The sequence below is a fragment of the Magnolia sinica genome, chromosome 8 (genome assembly GCF_029962835.1).
Source record: "Magnolia sinica isolate HGM2019 chromosome 8, MsV1, whole genome shotgun sequence".
Lineage (NCBI taxonomy): Eukaryota > Viridiplantae > Streptophyta > Magnoliopsida > Magnoliales > Magnoliaceae > Magnolia > Magnolia sinica.
Genome location: NC_080580.1, coordinates 10,634,047 through 10,652,828, shown reverse-complemented (window position 1 = coordinate 10,652,828; position 18,782 = coordinate 10,634,047). Strand labels below are relative to the sequence as shown.

Genomic DNA, 18,782 nt, shown 5'->3' with positions numbered 1-18,782 from the left:
ATGAATAGGTATCATTGTGAACTTAGCTAATCCTGACACTAACTGGTGCCCACAAGGAGTTCTGAGGGTTAACATATCCTGAAAATGCTCATATTAACCAAATTATGTCTAAATTGCACGTTAGTGGTTTCCTAGACTTGAAGCTATAGAATAACATCTGTCTTGCATAGCTTGAGGTTCATCGGAGATATTGAGCAAAGATAGTGTGTAGGATAACTCAACTTTGACCTGCAAGCCGAGTGAAATGCACGAGTGACTTAAATGATAACATGAATTTAAGTGAAATTTGCACCATTCACTCTTCGTCAAAGTTATAGCTTTCAAACCGTGGATGATAACTAAATTTAGGACACTGATCGAGATGATTTCCCTATTCACATCCGTATAGTTGCAGACTCGATCGACGCTCGGTGACCATCTGCAACAACCCTAGATTTTAGTGCATTAAAAAAAAACTAAAATAAGTATTTAAAGATTTTATTTTTAAATAAAAAATAAAAATAAATCGATAGTTGAGTTAGTAGAGATATTTTTAGTTGAGAGAGAGGTTTAGGGATCGATTCTTGAAGTAGTAATAATAATATATATATTTTTTTATCAAATATCATAAAAAAATTCAAATTCAAGATAAGGGAGGATGTGCTCATGAGAAGTTTCTTTAAAGGGATACAGAGGCTTAATAGAAAAAAAATAGGAAGCCAGAAAAAGGGAGGAGATTCTAAGAAGGCTTGATTAGGTAAGTTCTAATCTTTAGATCTTTTTAATTTTTTATTATGTTGTTAATTTCTTCTTGATCTATACAATAGATGGTGTGGATCATCCACATGATCATTGTATAGGTGTATAAAAACAGTTTTAATAAAGTGATACTTTTATGATTTCAGATCTGGTTAGTAATATTTTAAGAATAAATTGAATGGATGGAATCTTATTGCATTAAGATAGATTTGAACGGGTCATTTGATCCTAAGCACCAAAAGATAATAGTGACTTGAATTTTAGATCGATCTGACCATCAGATGGGCCACACTAGTCAAATCTATAAATGTTTAATAAGGAAAGCTTAGATTTCTGTGCAACTGCTTGATATCACTTAGCGTAGAGAAGGTCGAGATGGGTCATTGGTGTATGTGTAGTTAGATCCACACCATCATCTAATGTGTAGAGGCAAAATATACCAAGACCTCAAGAATCTAGATGATCCAATCATCCGGTGGGCCACCCCGATTAATTATTTGATATTTAATTTCAGAATCTTAAAAAAAAAGAAAATCTAAATTTTGATAATTAAATTTAATAAAAATATAATTTTAATTATTTGATCATTTAGGATTTGACTACCTAGGATATATATCAAAGGTGAGCCCTACCGTATAATATAACTAGATGAATAATAATGTTATTGATATAATTGATAGGATCTCTTAATTCAAACCAACCTAATTACCTTGTAGATTCTACACTACCAGACTCAGATGAGTAACCCAACTTGTTTAATGATTTATTAAAATTAAGATAAATCATCTGTGATTGATTGATTGATTGATATACTGATTTGAGTATTTTATTATAATAATTGTATGCTAAATTCATATGTGAATATTCTGATCAAGACAGTTATACCAAATATGAAAAATATGCATTTACATATCACCCATCATTCATTACATTTGTATAATGTATGGTCGATCCTAGGGGCCCTCCCTGGAAGAAATGTCAATCCTGGTAGAGCGTTACCAAATGCAGGCTATGCCCAAGCTAGCCTACCAAAAGGTGGAAGCCTACTCAACGGGTGGATGTGGCTTGACGACCTCCAACCCAAACAAATGGATGATCATCACATCTGATGTATTCATATACCAATTACATTTATATCATTGTACATACATTTTTATGTTATTTTAATTGCTATGATTATAAACAATGCTGGGTTATTTCACTAAGCCTAGCCAACGTACATTTTTATTGATGAAAAAATCATACAGAGGAACCATCAGCAGATGACGTGGTGCAATAACCGAAAGGATTTACCGCACTTGAACACGACCCATGTGAAACGTGGTCATACTTGTCTGAAGATGAAGTAGTAACATTAGACTATTTCTGATTATGTGATTTATTTGTTAGAATAGCTTGATTAGCGTATAATGCATATTGGTATTGATTTTAAGATTTTAAAAAATTGTTTAGATTTATCTAATTAAAATAATGCTAGTCTGAAATAAATATATTTGTATTATGATAATATAATAAATGAATGATTTTTAATATTTATATTATTTTTAGGGTCGTCAAGATTTATATATATTTGGTTGATTGATGCTAAGTATTATGTATGCGTGATTGTACTTGTAGTGAAACTTAGATTGAATGTAATTACCACTTCTGATTAAACTGATTATGGAATTAAGTTAGTACACCTTGTGTACGAGTTACGAACTGAAACTCGAGTTTAAGGGTGCACACTCTGTACTCGAATTTCGGGGCGTGACACCATCGATATTAGTTAGGGCCTTACTAAGACAGATAGTTGTGTCCAAATATAAATATTCTATCAAGACACTTATCCAATGACTTAGATTGATTCATACACCTTTTGGTGTGTCCCATTAATTGGAAACAATCTCCATTAAGATTAGTATAATGAATAAAGGGTTATTTATTCACGTTCTCACACTATAAATATCATTTTTTGAAATGTGTACTAATCTTGTCTATTTTACCAGTGACTCTGATGCCACATGCAACGAATGAGGTGGATACATAAAATGGGAACTCCATTTACGCAAACTTGGTAGCCTTTAAACATGCTGTACTTGGTACTCGATCGCCATTTAAATGCGGGCGGGAGTACTCGATCGTATCACTGTACCGATGGAACATTTTTTAAAAAAGGATTCTGTATATATGAACTTGGGTTGTATGAGACAAGCGGGCTCCACGAGACAGGCCTCACCTATCATTTAACAAAAAAAATAAAATAAATAAACAAAAACAGAAGACCAGAGCAGGGGTCTAGCAACAGCCTGATCTCTACATCCCAGCTCCCCATCCAAAAAGGTAAGCCAACTCTCAGCCTGCCCTAACACCAACAAGTGAACATATCGCCTCATCAGCAAACATATCGCCTCATCAGCAAATAGAACTGCTTCAAGGTGACATCCTTCCTTGAACATGCAACAAGGCGTGGAGATGGGAAAAAGGCCGAGTAAGCTGTTCGTCGCGACAAGATGGCAGAACTTCTAAATATGGTGGAGATCAAGCAATTCAGGTAGCTGATCGATAATGCTTCGAGGAGGAGAGCCCTAAACTATCGCGTTAGAAGCTACCGAAGGCTTCATCAGTCATCAATTATCTGCCTCAAACCAGTTGACCTCAATCAGCAGCCTGGAAGGGAGAGGCTGATTGCTCTTGGGAAAGCTCTGCCTGTATGATCTGCTTACGCTGAGATCGTAAGTCACAGAGAAGCAAAAGCCCGTTCGATTGAGAGCCAAGCATTCCCAGATGGCCAATGCTAACTACCATCACCTCATATCCCACGCAACAGAAAAACAGGAAAACCCCTGGGGATGATGGAACATGTGCTGCAATTCGGACCATCCAAACCAGGGGTCCTATTATTGATGGATTATACCCCGAAATTCATGCCGTCCAGACAGTCTTACTGGATTGATCTCACCCGTTGGATGTCCGCTACTGTTCACCATATGAATTCTAGCAATTCATTTGATGGCCCACCATTTTTGATGGATGTGGCAAAGTTCCATCCTCACTAGGACAGATTTGGAAAACTAGATTAGTGTGCCACTAGGCGCATATTCCATGGTTCACCTGCAATTTCAAAATGGTGTTAAACTATCACCATACTCCACGGTTTTGCAAGCCCGACGATTCGAACCGTTCATTCTGTATGTCCACAAGTAGAAACAGGGCATTTATTAGATGTTTGGACGGTCTGATCGAGGCTATTTTTTGTTAGTGGACTATCAATAGTGGATCCCACAGGATAAACGGTTCGTATTATCATGCACACGTCCACACGTACAGTACAGCTAACTAGAATTCCATGCATCCGGAGACAATGGATTACCAACCCATTTTTAAACGGCTATAAAATGCAAAATGTAGCATGATGATAACCTGATGATGAAATCGAAACCGCTGATCTTATTGATGCCACCTGTAGAAACTCAATTCTACTAATACAAAACTACTCCATCTTTTCATGGAGGCCAAAAAAATAAAATAAAAATGCAGAATGAAAATAAATATGAAAATCAAAGAGAGTGGGCCACACTCCAAAACGAAATGAGACTTTCATAGACGTCCAAGGTCAACACTTGGGAAGATCGGAAGGTGGAGGCGGCAGCTTCTGATTCGGCAGCTTCCCGTCCAAGACTACCCACGCCATCTTCAGGCCCCAGCTGGTATGGACTTCCAGGTGGCAGTGCATGAACCATACACCTGTTACCACGTCATCAATCATGCCATGTCAGCATAAAATTACATATTAGATTATCCTAATATGAAAGAATGTATCTGAACGTGAAGAGTGCCATGATGCGTCCATTTGGATCAAGTAAACCTGAGCTCCACTTGCATGACTCGCTACATCAGGATACCGTTATTGATGAGATACAATAAGCCATGATTCGCGAGAATACAAACTCAATGCACAGAGTGAGTACCGAGAGTTGGTGCGCACATTTGGCGGGAATCAAGCAATCGTCTGAAAATGAGAAATTCCAAAAGCCCATTTCAAAATTACTGGCCAGGTGCGCTTTAGATACATTACTGACCTGGATTGTCTGCCTGGAAGCGGATGGCGACCCAACCGCCCGACGGAACTCCGACGGTGTTTCTCTCAACATGGTCGATGAGATTGAAGTTAGATGGATCCTTGTTGGGGTTGTAGTTTCCGAAGCCTTGACCGACAACAAAGAAATTGAAACCATGGAGATGGAGAGGATGACTCTCCGCTCCGAGAATGCTAGTGTCCTGCATCACCAGCTCAATGCTCGCATTGAATGGAAGCACCACCACCTTAGTTCCATTGCTCACCATTGTGTTGTTAGGAGGGGTACCCGTTTAATTAAATGGGAATAGAGGGTTATTTGGAAAGTTGGTGTTGTACACGCCGTTGGATTGCCCGAAGAAGTGGGCCTGGAGGAGGGCTGTGGTCGGCTGGACAAAACCGTTGGGCCCTTGTGATGTAGAGCGGGTCGTGGACAGTTTCATGGCCAAGATGGATAAGAAAAGGGCCGGTCAACGACAGAAGTGATCTGGACCGTCGGACCTTAGATCGGGCGTATCTCACAATCCGGAATGAGTTATCGGGCGTAAAATAATGATTTTGGGGTAGAACGAGCTACTTTAGGCAACCAACCCCACTACACTGGGTTCCACAAGCCAGATTTGCGAAATACCCCTGGATCGACGGTCGTTTCCCGTTTTAATTTCGTTTTTACTATAAATAGTAAGTTTTAGTTTGATTATAACTCTTCATCTGTTGGGCTTTAGGAGTTGCGTCCAACGTGAAAAGAGCTTAGAATAATTATGAAAAGAACGGTTTCATGAAGCCAAATAGGACACTTACTATTTTTGGCTGAAAACCTTGCGCACTAGTAGACATCACGACCGTCTATAAATAATAAGTTTACTATTTATAGTAAGTCGTGAATTCTAGGAGTTTTAGTTATAGTTTGCTTCTGATTTCTCTCTCATTGCTTGGTATCCCTATTTAAAGGGTTGTGAACTTGTTTATTGGAATTAATTAGTCAATTTCGAATTTATTAGAATTTATTCCTATTTTTTGTCTTCTTTCCTCGTGGATTCGTGAAGCCTCTGTGAGGAGTCAGTTATCCTCTTGAGGAAGACGGTGATCGACCTCATCAAGTTCATATCTCTGCGTCATGTTGGCAGGTTTAGTTCTTGGGGCATGGCTCAGTTCCGAGGCTGACCGTGAAGAAGAACCGCCTATCAATGGTTTGAGGGACGTTGGCGGGAATTGTGCATTGGCCAGGCTACGCAGTCTATTGGTGTAGTTAGTGGCGAAGGAAGTGTCATTCAGAGGTGGAAGGGATGGCTTGAAGAGTGTGATGTTTTTAATGCCGGTAACATTGGATGGATGAGATGAATTGGATTTTTGGTATTTGAGTATTCCGACGGTGGTGGTGTTGTCAAATGTATTGGAGCCCGTCGCGTATGGCCAGGCCGCCATTAAGAAAGTAGCATTTGGGTAATGAGGTTTGGTTTTGAGGAGGGCGTTTGTGGTTTGGCCTGGTGTGATGAGGAGGATGTCAGTGTCAAACGACTTAACATAGACAGCGTCGACGTCGACGATGGTGAGGGTCTGGTTGGCTATGCTGAAGAAGAGCTCATCATTGAGTACAGCGTTGATTAGACGGAGGAGATACGTCTTCCCAGGATTCACACTTAGCCTAAATGTATCTGCACCACACCATGCAACCAAAAGAAAAGTGAGAGAAATGGGGTAGCATGAGATTGGGTTGAGCTGGAATTGTAAATGGGCGACGCGCGCTTCCAATTCCTGGGCCTAGCCTCTTTCTCACAATCCATATTCCAAAATTACCACATGGGAAGTAGAACTACCTTTTGCTGAGTAGTTGTACAAGGGACCAGGGAGGCCGTTGATAGTGTATGCATCGGATACGTTCGGGCCGCCTCCTGTCTGTAAAGCTTACGTGATGATGGCCTCAGTGTCTGCATTAAACCATTCACCTGCAATTCGGATTTATGTTCGTTTTAATTATCTTTATTTATTGTATTTAGGCTGTATAATCTTAAGATTTTGTGGTTGTGATTACCAAAGATGATCGAGACTTCCTTGTATGGTTTGATGAATGGGTAAGGGACGCCGCGCTTAGGGAGGTTCACAATGGGACCGTAGAGGGTCGATCTCATCCATGAGATGTGTGCATGCCAAAAGAGGGTACCTCTTTGGTCGATAATCGTGAAGTTGCAGACATAGGTTTGGCCAGTTTGGATGGGGCACTGGGTCATATACGCAGGGCCATTTGCCCATCCACTCCCGAGTTGTCAAACTCCATGCCTGTTCTCAAATCCACCATCCATCAAACAATTCAAATCAAATGCATTTTGGGTTAATACATAAGCATATTCTAATTGTATTCTCTGTTGTTAAAAATAGATGTCTTAAATCTGGCTGGTCCGTGTTGCTTAACTAGTCGAGGGACCGGCTCAACTAGTCAAAGGTCCCTTCGACTAGTTGAAGCCCGTTCAACTCGAAGTCCAGCAACAATGTATTTGGATTTTTGGGATGCTTGACCAGTCGATGGACAAGCTCGACCAGTCAAAGGGTCCTTCGACCAGTCGAAGCCCTCATTCCACTAGTCGAGGGTTACGCAGACGGTGCACGGTTTGCGCATGAATTGCGTAAATTTAAAGTGGTTTCCAGACTTTTCCAAAGTCGTTGCGTAAGTACAGTTTTCTAAACTATAAATAGGGATCCCTAAAGTCTTTCTAAGTAATGCTAAGGCTTTCTAAAGGTATTCTAAGGGTTTCTAGAATGGGTTCTAGGGTTTTTAAAGGGTGTAGCAAGGGTGAGATTTGAGGTTGTTCGAATAGGGTAAGTCCTCTCTCTTTGTAATTTCTATTTTCATAGTAGATTTCTGTCGCTTTGTGCTGTGGTTTTTTTCCGAAAGGATTTTTCACGTTAAATCTTTGTGTTCTCTTGTGATTGATTGATGCTCTTGGATTGCTATCCTAGATCCATATCTGTGTGATTCCGTGGCATAAATCCCAATAAGTGGTATCAGAGAGATCGTTGGGGGCACAGATCTGAATCTGAGGGATAAGCAATAATGGTAAGGACTAGGTATGATATTGAAAAGTACTAAGGGAAAAATAACTTTGAGTTATGGAAAATCAAGATGATTAGTTCCTTAATCAAGCAAGCAAGGTGAAGATGGTGCTCTTGAGGAGCGAAAGTCTACTATGATTGATGATGATTGGAATACTCTTGATAAGAATGTCTTATCTTCTATCTGTTTATGTCTCATGGATGAGGTTCTCTAAAATATCATGATGGAGAAAACTGCGGCCAAGTTATGGGCGAAGTTAGATGATGTCTATGTGAAAAAATCATCTGAAAATTGCCTACACTTGAAGCGTTAGTGGTATAACTTCAAGATGACAGAGGGTGGATATCTGGAGGCTCACATTAGCAACTTTAATAAATTGGTTTGCAAATTACTAGATATAGAGGAAGTGATGAAAGATGAGGAATAAGTATGTATGTTACTGAATTCTCTTTTGACATCGTATGAGTCATTGAATGACACAATGTACATAGTAAATAAAACCTTGAGTGTCAACACCGTTATTTCAGCCCTTTAAGGAAAGGCCATGATAAAGCTAAACGGTGACATTGGGACATCTTCTGATGCACTATTTACAAGGGTCAGGAATTTTAAACAAGGTACTTGATCTTCAAGTTCTAGATCCAAATCCAAGGGTAAGGGCAAAGGTAAGATAAAATGCTGAAACTGCAGGATGGAAGGACGCATGAAGAAGGATTATACAAATCTTAAATCTAAGAGAGAAAAATCTGAGGCTTCATACAAGGAGGCCAATGCTGCCACGTCAGATGGATTGAGTAGATGTGATGGTGATGTCTTGTTTGTGTCTACAATCAGACGCTCATATGATGATTGTAAGGGTGAGTGAATTTTAAACACAGAGGCATCTTTTCATATGACTCCTCATCGGAGTTGGTTCACTAGCTACAGAGAGCGCGATGGTAAACATGTATTTATGGGCAATGAGTCTACCTGTAATATTGTGGCTGTTGGTATGGTGCGCCTCAAGATGTTTGATGAGACAGAGCGTACCCTAACTGATGTGAGGCACGTTCTTAATTTGAAGAAGAATCTAATTTCTCTTGGTATACTTGAGACAATGGGCTACAAGTTCACTCATATTGATGGTACCCTTAAAGTATCTAACGGGGCACGAGTAGTCATGAAAGCGCAATGACTCGATAATATTTACAGGTTGATCGGGAGCACTTCAAAAGGTGGAGTTGCAGTGTCTGTAGCAGATTCCACCTCTGCACTGTGTGGCATGCTTAGCATGACCACATGAGCGGGCAGGGCATGAAGGCTGAGATGCGTGGATAGGTAAGTGGAGCAGCTACTTGTGAGAAGAATCATATAGCAGGCTTTGGTCATCTCAGGCGGAATACCTTGGGTAGGTATTAATGAAGTATGTGATGCTCCACGCAAAGCCGAAGAGTGTTCACTACGCGTCTCTCCTCAAATTTTTTCTTAAGACATATCCCAAAATAGATGAGAAAAAGCAGAATATGTCTCATAAGCCTTATTCGAATGCGGTTGGTAGTGTATGTCATGTCTGTATTAGACCAGTTATTTCATAGGCTATTTGTGTTGTGAGTAAATACCTCGGTAAACAGCATTGAATGATGGTGAGATGGTTACTTCGATACATTAAAGGTACAAAAGACTACGTTTTACTTTTGAAAAAACATGAGTAAAGGTAGTTGGGCATGTGGATTCAGATCGAGCAGACATGCTTACTAAGGTCGTTCTTACAGAGAAGTTCAAGTTTTGTGCAACTTCTCTGGGCTTGGTGATGGCGTAAAAGAAGGACGGAGTGTGCATGAGAAGTTATGATGTGATGCAAAGATAAGAAAAGAGGTCACAAAGCTACATGGTTGAAGATTGAAGATATGGTGGAGATTGTTGTTAAAAACAGATGTCTTAAATCTGTCTGGTCCGTGTTACTTAATCAGTCGAGGGACTGGCTCGACTAGTTGAAAGCCCCTATGACTGGTTGAAGGCCGTTTGACTCGAAGTCCAATGACAATGTATTTGGATTTCCGGGAAGCTCGATTAGTCGAGGGACATGCTTGACCAGTTGAAGAGTCCTTCGACTAGTCGAGGGTTACACAGACGGTGCGCGGTTTGCGCATGGACTGCGTAAATTTAAGGCGGTTTTCAGACTTTTCCAAAGTCGGTGCGTAAGTAGAGTTTTCTAAACCATAAATAAGGGACCCTAGGGTTTTTCTAAGTAATACTAATGCTTTCTAAAGGTATTCTAAGGGTTTCTAGAAGGGGTTCTAGGGTTATCAAAGAGCGTAGCAAGGGTGAGATTCGAGGTTGTTCGAATCGGATAAGTCCTCTCTCTTTGTAATTTCTATTTTCATAGTAGATTTCTGTCGCTTTGTGCCGCGGTTTTTTTCCGAAAGGATTTTCCATATTAAATCTTTGTGTTTTCTTGCGATTACTTGGTGCTCTTGCATTGCTATCCTAGATCCATATCTGTGTGATTCTGTGGTACAAATCCCAACAATCTCCTCATAGTTATAGAGATATGTGTTTTTCCTACTCGTGGTATATCATGTTGGTTATAACATGGTTGGGCCCACGTCGCTTTACAGGCTATTTCTAATGCGTGGTGTGACCAACTAGATAAATGATCTGGATTACAGACTAGTCCATTGTATCATTGCCCTTGCATTGTTACACCTCATTTATGGCTTCCATATATTCTCATGATCAATTAAGAGAATGTCCATGCATCCATGGGATACTCTCGAGGGAGGTTTTCATGTAGGTGGGCTCAACAGAAAGTTTCTAACAAAATGTGGGCCCCACATCATTGGTTGGAAATCTTATTATATCATTCCTCATAAGAAAACATATATTAAAGTTGTAAGATGGTTCCATACCAATGCAGGGTGATATTGTTCTGAACATGGTTAACCACCTTAACAACGACCCTGTCACCTTCTCTGGCTACGATCTTGGGCCCTGGAAACTGGCCATTGACGGTCACGATGCTCTTCGTGTGGCACAGCCACGTCACATTCTGCAATTGAATCTGCCAACAAACAGTTCAAAAACATCGGAGAAGAACATAGTAAATGCAATTAGCTCGGCGGGAAACGGGGTAAGACATATATACGTCGAACTCGTAGTGCCTGGTAATGCCTGCATGCTCGGCATGTCCAAGCTCTGGGAAGAGGAACATGGTACTCAATGCAAGTAGCAATGCAGCCATGGGAACTGATATTTGAAGAAGAGGAGCCATCTCTCTCACTCTCTCTCTCTCTCTCTAAAGAGTTTGGTGTCGCTACTGGTCGAGTCTCAATGTTTATATAGAGAGTGTTTGGTTGATTAAGTTATGAGATTATGGATTTCATTTTCATTGCCATGAATTATATGATAGATGGCCCACATAATATTAATGGGTTATCAATTCTGACAAATGGGGTCTATTGCTAGTAATCTAATCCATTGGTCTGTTGAGTCCCACAATGGATGAGTAATCCTCCAAAAATCACCAAGATCGGAAGATATCAGCCACCAATATTTTGACCATTCTCACTCGACGGTTGTTATATATTGTTGCATTTCTCCCATCTTGACCGTCTATTGTAGACCACAGATGAAAATTTTATATTGTCCTGTCTAGAATAACTTTGAGGAGTAGTTCATTTCCGGCAAGATACAACTGACCAACGACCTAGATTATTGAACAATGGGGCCCACCTGTCAAAATGAAAAGCTCGTGTGTACCGTTCAAAATGTGGGCCATTTATTATACATTTCTTCAGAGATGAAATACTCAAGTCATTGACGAGGGTCCATGTGTTGGTCGACCTTAACTGTAGAGTGTTGACGAAGTGGAGTCATTTTATTTCCAGATTTTTTATTGTTAAATGATGCTTAACAAATCTCGTTCTCGGCAATTTCTCTGCCCGGAATTTTTCGTGATATTTTCAGGTTTGACGTTTTTCTCGCCATATTATTTAGTAGTTTTTAACAATTGAATATACAAGTATAAACTGAGTTATTTTAGCTTGTAAAAAATTTCCATTAAAATCTCAGTAAAAATCACAAAAAAAGAAGTAATAATAATAATAATAAAAAGAACTAAACTGTCTACGATTTTGAAAAATCTCATGATATTAACACAATAATATCGTTTACCTAAATTTCCACGACAATATCGTGAGATGTTGGAAATGCCAGTCCCAATTCTTACTTTGGAGATGGTGATGGTTTCTGGTAAGCCCACATGCGTGTGTAAGTCTGCTAATGCACAAGTCACCAGCTAGACCATCATGGCAGATAGGCTAAATATCCAAGCCGTCCATCAACTGAATGTCATCGTGTAGAGGTTACCACGTACCCAAAGATAAAGATGGGCCACTTAAGGAGCATTTGGATTGTAAGTTACTTTATATAATTTACTAATTATGCCATAAGTAGTTTATCTTAGTTTCTTATTAAGTAAATAAGTTTATTTGGTAAATAGCTAAAAGTTAAAAAGCCATATTTGTTTCATTCATGTTCGTTTGGTGTACTCTTATATTCATTGTGCATCATGTGCAGGCTAACTTTTGACATGGACTATTCATTGGTGGGCCCCACCCTGGATATTTCCCCAGTCCGCCATGCTGGCATGTTTGGTAGTGTGCATGCATTGAGCTCATTTGTACACACGTGTGGGCTTAAAGATTAACTTTCCATGTTTGACGGTGCATTAGTTTGAGCAATCTTTTACTTGCTACAACTAGACAACTCTTATTTTCCTACACTGTGATTGGTCCATGTCATCATTATTATCCCTACTGCTACATTAATTGCAGTGCAGGATAATTTGGCTCAATTAGATCTTTACAAAGACCTAGCTTTAGACGCCGGTCGGAGTGAGAGTATGAGAAGAGGATCGAGAGGCCGGTCGAGAGGCTGGTCTCAGGGCTGAACGAGAGGCCTTACTCCTAACTTCAGACGTGTTCTTGTTTCATCATCGGCCAGGAAACGGAGCAATATTTCTGCATTTACGCTCTTCATTGGTAACCTAGCTTTCAGTTGCTCGACTTTGGACCTCTTCCAGATCTTCCAGAGATATGGCAGGGTGACTGAGGTCCACCTGCCGCTCTTCCCCGGCATAGGAAAATCTCGGGGTTTTGCGTTTGTCTGATTTATGTACGAAGATGATGCAAGGGCCGCGAAAGGAGTGCTTGATGGGAAGAGGATCGATGGCAGAGTCATATCCATCCAATACGCGCGTCCTAAAACCCGTATCCCCATAAACCCTTCCAACCCCCCTCCTAATCCCACCGATTTCCCACCTATCCCTCCACCCTCAAACCCTTCTTCTCGTACAAACCCTAATCCTAGAAATAGAGCTTGGCGAGTCCCGAACCCGAGTGATGAGCGGCCTCCCACTACGAACACGAGAGATGAGCGGCCCCACCTAAGGCAGATTTCGGCGGACCCGGCCGCTATGGCCACAAAACTTCAGGAGCTAGAACTCGGACTGATTGGATGCTCTGGTGAGAAAGAGATTTCCATTACTCATTTGCAGGGAGGAATTATGGATTCCCGATTCAGGGCCGCTGCCATTGACATCGTCAGATTTTCCAATACCCTGTTCCTTCTCGTCTTCAAAACCAGATCTGAAATGAACGAATTTGTTGATGATATTCCCCTCTAGCAAGACCTTGGGCTGGTAAGGGTAACCCCTTGGTTCCTGAATATCTACCCAGTGTGCGAAGATGTTTGGATCAGGCTATATGGAATTCCAGCACATGCGTGGATTGAGTCTATGATCCGCGATTTGGGAGCCTCATTTGGGACGGTTCTTTGGCTAGATTCTTGTACTCGCTATGGGATCTTCCAACGATTTGCTAGAATTCAGGTGTGGATTGTCCTAGGCTCGATCTTTTCTTCATTCTAAGCTCTCCCTTTTGGTAGAAGGAAAATTATTCCCCATTTGGTGCCATTTAGAGAACAACAAAGTTAATGCTGCAGTCCAATCCAACAGTAACATGCATGGTGTTCACGAAGTTGCCCCAGAATTCACCAGGGAGTGGGTTTCCAATAGATTTTATGGAGGAAATGCCTATGCGAAGGAGCACCCCGTAACTGTTTCTGTAAATTCCAACGTCAATTCCTTGTCTACTGTGAGGCCCGCCCGCACATCTGTTCCCTTGATTGAGGTGGATCCTGGCCCACACTGCTCTCCTAACCTGATATAGTCCCAGCTGGGGGACCCTATTTTGACCACATCTGTAGCTCAATTGGCAGTTCTACCCATAGAAGCTGCGCCGCTCCTTCCCATGCTTCCATGGCCGAATCCTGCTGACCACATCGTCTCGTCCAGCATCTCCATAAAACTCCTCGCTATTGACGTCATCCACCCGTCCCCATCAATGCCGGTTGAAATTGTTGTTGCTGGTCCCTCCTCTCAACCAACAACTGCCGAAGAGATCATCACGGTTGCTCCTGATCCCCAGGTTATCACAGAGAAGGCCCACTTTATAAATGATAATCATAGAACTCTCCCTTCGGACGTCCCTACTTCTGCATCGATGGAGAATAGACCCAACAGTCAGGCGCGCAATGTTTTTGATTATAGTCATGCCAATTCCCCTTAGTGGGTGACACTTTGGTTGATTTCCGTCTCTCGGGTTTATCAATATCTGCTGGGAACTCTCCCATTTATCCTGTGGAGGATAGTGACCTCGTTCCGGACTCCCTGGACTCCGCATCCCCTATCCAAACTCCCCTACCTATCACAGATTCAGAAGGAATTCAGATACCCCCTGGGTTGTCTGATGGTTGTGTCTCTATGTATAGGAAGTTAGATCTCTTGGTTGACCTTTCCCCTTATTGCTTGTCTCACAACGAAGGAGGCAACCGTAGAGCCATTTTCCAGGGGATCAGTGCCTCGGCAGATGGCAGCCCTGCTGGTAGATCAACGGCTGATGTTGGCCCCCCATTGTTTGAGAGGGGCCCTCCACAGCGCACACAGGACCCTCCTCCCCAATCCCACCTCACCACACTCAACCGCTCCCCATCAGTTCAGGTTTGACTGGACATGAGACCCCATGGTCTGCGATGCTCAGGAAGGCTGCTTGTGCGAAGCTTACAAGGGACTCCCATTTGGATAGTAATGTCAGGAAAGGAATTGGACCTCGTCTTAATGGAAATGCGTCCAACGCCGGTAGTGTGTTTAATGGATAAAATCCTCATATGGAATGTTCGGGGATTGGCAAACCTGGCCACTGTCCGAATTGTCCACAGATTGATAAAGGATCATAACCCAGTTATTTTGGCCATCTTAGAACCCATGGCTCGTGAGCATAAATGATCTGGGATTTGCCTCAAGCTGGGTTTTCACTCGTCCTTCTCCAACGCGGAGGAAGGGGGTAAAATTTGGATCTTCTGCAACAATTTTATATCTGTCTCCCTTATTAATATGACTAACCAGATCATTTCAATAGATGTTTGTCAGGGTGATCATTCTCCCTCTAGCAGGATGTCCTTTGTCTATGCTAAATGTTCCAGATATGATCGTAGGCTTCTATGGGACAGCTTGAGGTCGATGGCATCAGGGACTATAGAGCCGTGGACAGTTGGTGGGGACTTTAATGTAGTGTTGAACCTTTTAGAGAGAATTGGCTGTAGGGATTTTGACCAGGCTAGCTCCATCGAGTTTCGAGATGCTATTGACTCCGCGGGACTGTTGGACGCGGGGTATATAGGCAACAACTACACCTGGAGCAATAACCAGGCTGGTAGGGCCAGGGTTTGGGCCAGACTGGATAGAGCTTTGTGCAACGGGGACTGGCTGAGCAACTTTCCTGGTTTCTGTATTAACCATCTTCCGCGTATGAATTCTGACCATGCTCCCTTGCTCATATCTTTCCCAAGGCCTTCCCGTTCAGCCCCGAGACCTTTTAAGTTCTAGAGGATGTGGTTACTCGATTCTTCCTTTCTCACTGTCATCGAAGAGATGCTTAGAAGACCCCTTTGTCAGATCAGCCCATGTTAAATCTCCTCCTTAAACTCAAGAATGTCAAAACAAAATTGAGGATTTGGAATCGCAATGTTTTTGGGAATGTCTCCCAAAATATTAAAGCAATAGAATTGGCCCTAGAGTAATTAGAGGCGTCGGCCCAATCCCCTTCTTCCAACATTAGCTCAGAGGACAGTATGGCTGCTAGATCTCGGTTGGCCCGTATGGAGCTAGCAAGCGAGATTTTCTGGAAGTAGAAATCCCACAATAGGTGGCTAACAGAAGGCGATAAGAACACCAACTTTTTCCATCTTTCGGTCTCCGACAGGATAAGAAGGTCCGACATCTCCCAAATCAAGCTCCCCTCTGGTGAAACTTCTACCGATCAGGACACAATTAAGCGAGAAGCAGTCAGTTTTATGCAGACACTTCTATTTGTGCCCCCAGCAACTATTGGCGGTTTTAACTGTGATCCAACAGTCTTCCCCATTCCTTCGCTTGTCTCGATGGAGGATAAGTACTCCCTCCTCATGAAAATCCCATCCTTGGACGAAGTCCGTTGTGCTGCGGCTGCCATTCCCATTGACGGAGCTCCAGGGCCCGATGGATTCTTAGAAGCCTTCTTCTCCAGCTATTGGAATATTGTGGGGCTGATATCCACAAAGCAGCGGTGGATTTTTTTTAAGGGGGAGATCTTCCTCGGGCCTTCATGTTCACTCTTATAGCCTTGATCCCTAAGACAACTAGGCCGAAATCATTCTCGGATTATCGCCCTATAAGTTTATGCAATTGCGTCTATAAGATCTTTGCCAAAATTGTGGTGACCAGATTAGGCTTAGTGTTACCTAAGTTGATTTCCTATGAACAAGGTGCTTTTATTAAGGAGAGATCCATTGCAAAAAATATCGCCATTGCCCGTGAAGCTTTCAGAGAGATAAATAGGAAGGTGCGTGGTGGGAATCTCCTTTTAAAACTTGATATGGAGAAGGCCAACAACAAGGTGGACTGGTCGTTCCTGAATCAGGTCTTACTTTGGTTTGGTTTTGCGTCCCCTGGGTTAAGATGATTGAATCTTGCTGGAAAAACAACTGGTTCTTGGTCCTTGTGAACGGGAAAAGCTATGGATTCTTCAAATCCACTCGAGGGCTTCGGCAGGGTGACTCGCTATCCCCATTATTATTCATCATTGCTGCGGAGGCTCTCAGTAGAGGCTTTGCTAGGCTGATTGCTAACGGTCGGTACAAGCCTTTCAAGTTGAAGCAGGGCTACTACCAATTCTCCCATCTCCTCTACGCAGATAATATTGTTCTGCTGCTGAACGGGTCTCGCCGGTCGCTTCTTATGGTCTGTGACCAAGCAGCTTCAGGGCAATGTGTTAACATGTGTAAGAGTGCGTTCTTCTATTTATTTAAGTTCTTTGCTGGTAGAATCAGAACCATTGAGTGTCCAATTTATTTCTGCCAGATAAAGGTCTAGTGGCCTTACCAAGCGGGATTCGCGTTATTTCTTCAATCTTATGAAATACCATCCAATAATTTCAGCCTCTGGTGGTTCCCAATAACTCTAGCCAGATACAAAGTCAATGAAATTTGTCTATAAGGGGTGGAGATGGTCAGAATTTCATTGAACTCATCTCATACCCCTCCGAAGATGGGTTGGCACTAGTGGTTGGTGATGTCCTCTAGATGCTTGGAAACTCATAGGAAGACAAGCCATTGAATTTTCTTCCAATCGGTTCGGGCCCCAATGTAACAATGACAGAGATGTTCTCATTGGAACAAGCATGCTCCAATCTATCCCCTGGCCGGGTGGATTCCCATGGGAATATTGGTCCAAATGTGTATGTTGCATATAACCGGTCGGAGATGGGCTTTGAGGACATCATCATCAATCGTGATGTTGCACCTATGGTGGTGAATCTTATCTTCTATCGAAGTGCTATGTGCGCACGCCGAAAACTGCTTACACTCGGATTCGCTGATGGCCCACATGTTCTGAGTTTGGCTAACTTCCAAGTTTCTCTGCCCCTTGCCTGATGGCATTTCTCACAACTGGGTTGGGACGAATGAGTTAGGACACACGTGTCCGAGATGGGCTTGGCTAAGTGGCATTGCACTTCCATTATGCTTCCCTCAAAATCTCTATTTTTCTAGTGGATAGGTGCTATTCCTACCCATGATGCGAACGTAACGCAATGATCTCCTACTTCAAATGTGGAATTTGGAAGGGGCCTAATTCCCTTTTGTGCATGAATGTTTCACATTGTCTCATCCTTAGAACTGATAGTTGCAAGTGTCGCCCCTAATGATGGCCTGTTGCACTCTTCCACAAACTGGTTCCTACGTGGTTGGCCCACTCGCATGTAATTTATCTTGGTGAAACGTTGGGTTCACCCATGTATGAGATTGGAAGCACCAGAAATACTCCTATTTATGCATGAGTCACCAATGCATCTCATGAATCGCTACTCCAGTGGGTACAACAGTTCTACACGACAAAGCCCCGCCGAGTCTCCTCTTCATACAGTTCTGAACTATGCTCTGGCCTCTTCCTCATGCCCCAATGGGTACGGCGTTGCTTCCAACAATAGGGCAGAAATTTGGGATCTTCATGACGGGGTGGAGCTATGCGTCCTCCATGGCCTCTCTCATGTCCTCATTGAATCAGACTCAAGATGGGTTGCCGATTGCATTCTAGGGAAGTCCTCAGTTGCTTGGAAATGGTTTTGTGGTTCGTTTTCCCTTGCCCTCATCCCTAGAGAGGCCAATGGACCGGTTGATTGCTTAGCTAGGAAAAGTAGTGCTTCGCAAAACTCCTACCTTTACTCGGTCCCCTCTGATCTCCCTACTCTTGCAAGAGGTTCCTATTGTCTCGACAAAACAGGGCTGAGATCTATTAGAAAGAATAAAACTGCTATGTACTGCACATGATTGGCGGGTCATGCTGCAGTTTGGTTGTTTTAGTCC

General features: G+C 42.3%; 1 pseudogene; it reads right to left on the bottom strand.

Moving 5' to 3' along the window:
• Positions 1 to 4,280: 4,280 nt before the first annotated feature.
• On the bottom strand, positions 4,281 to 11,094 carry LOC131252850 (laccase-17-like; annotated as a pseudogene).
• Between the last annotated feature and the right edge of the window lie 7,688 nt (positions 11,095 to 18,782).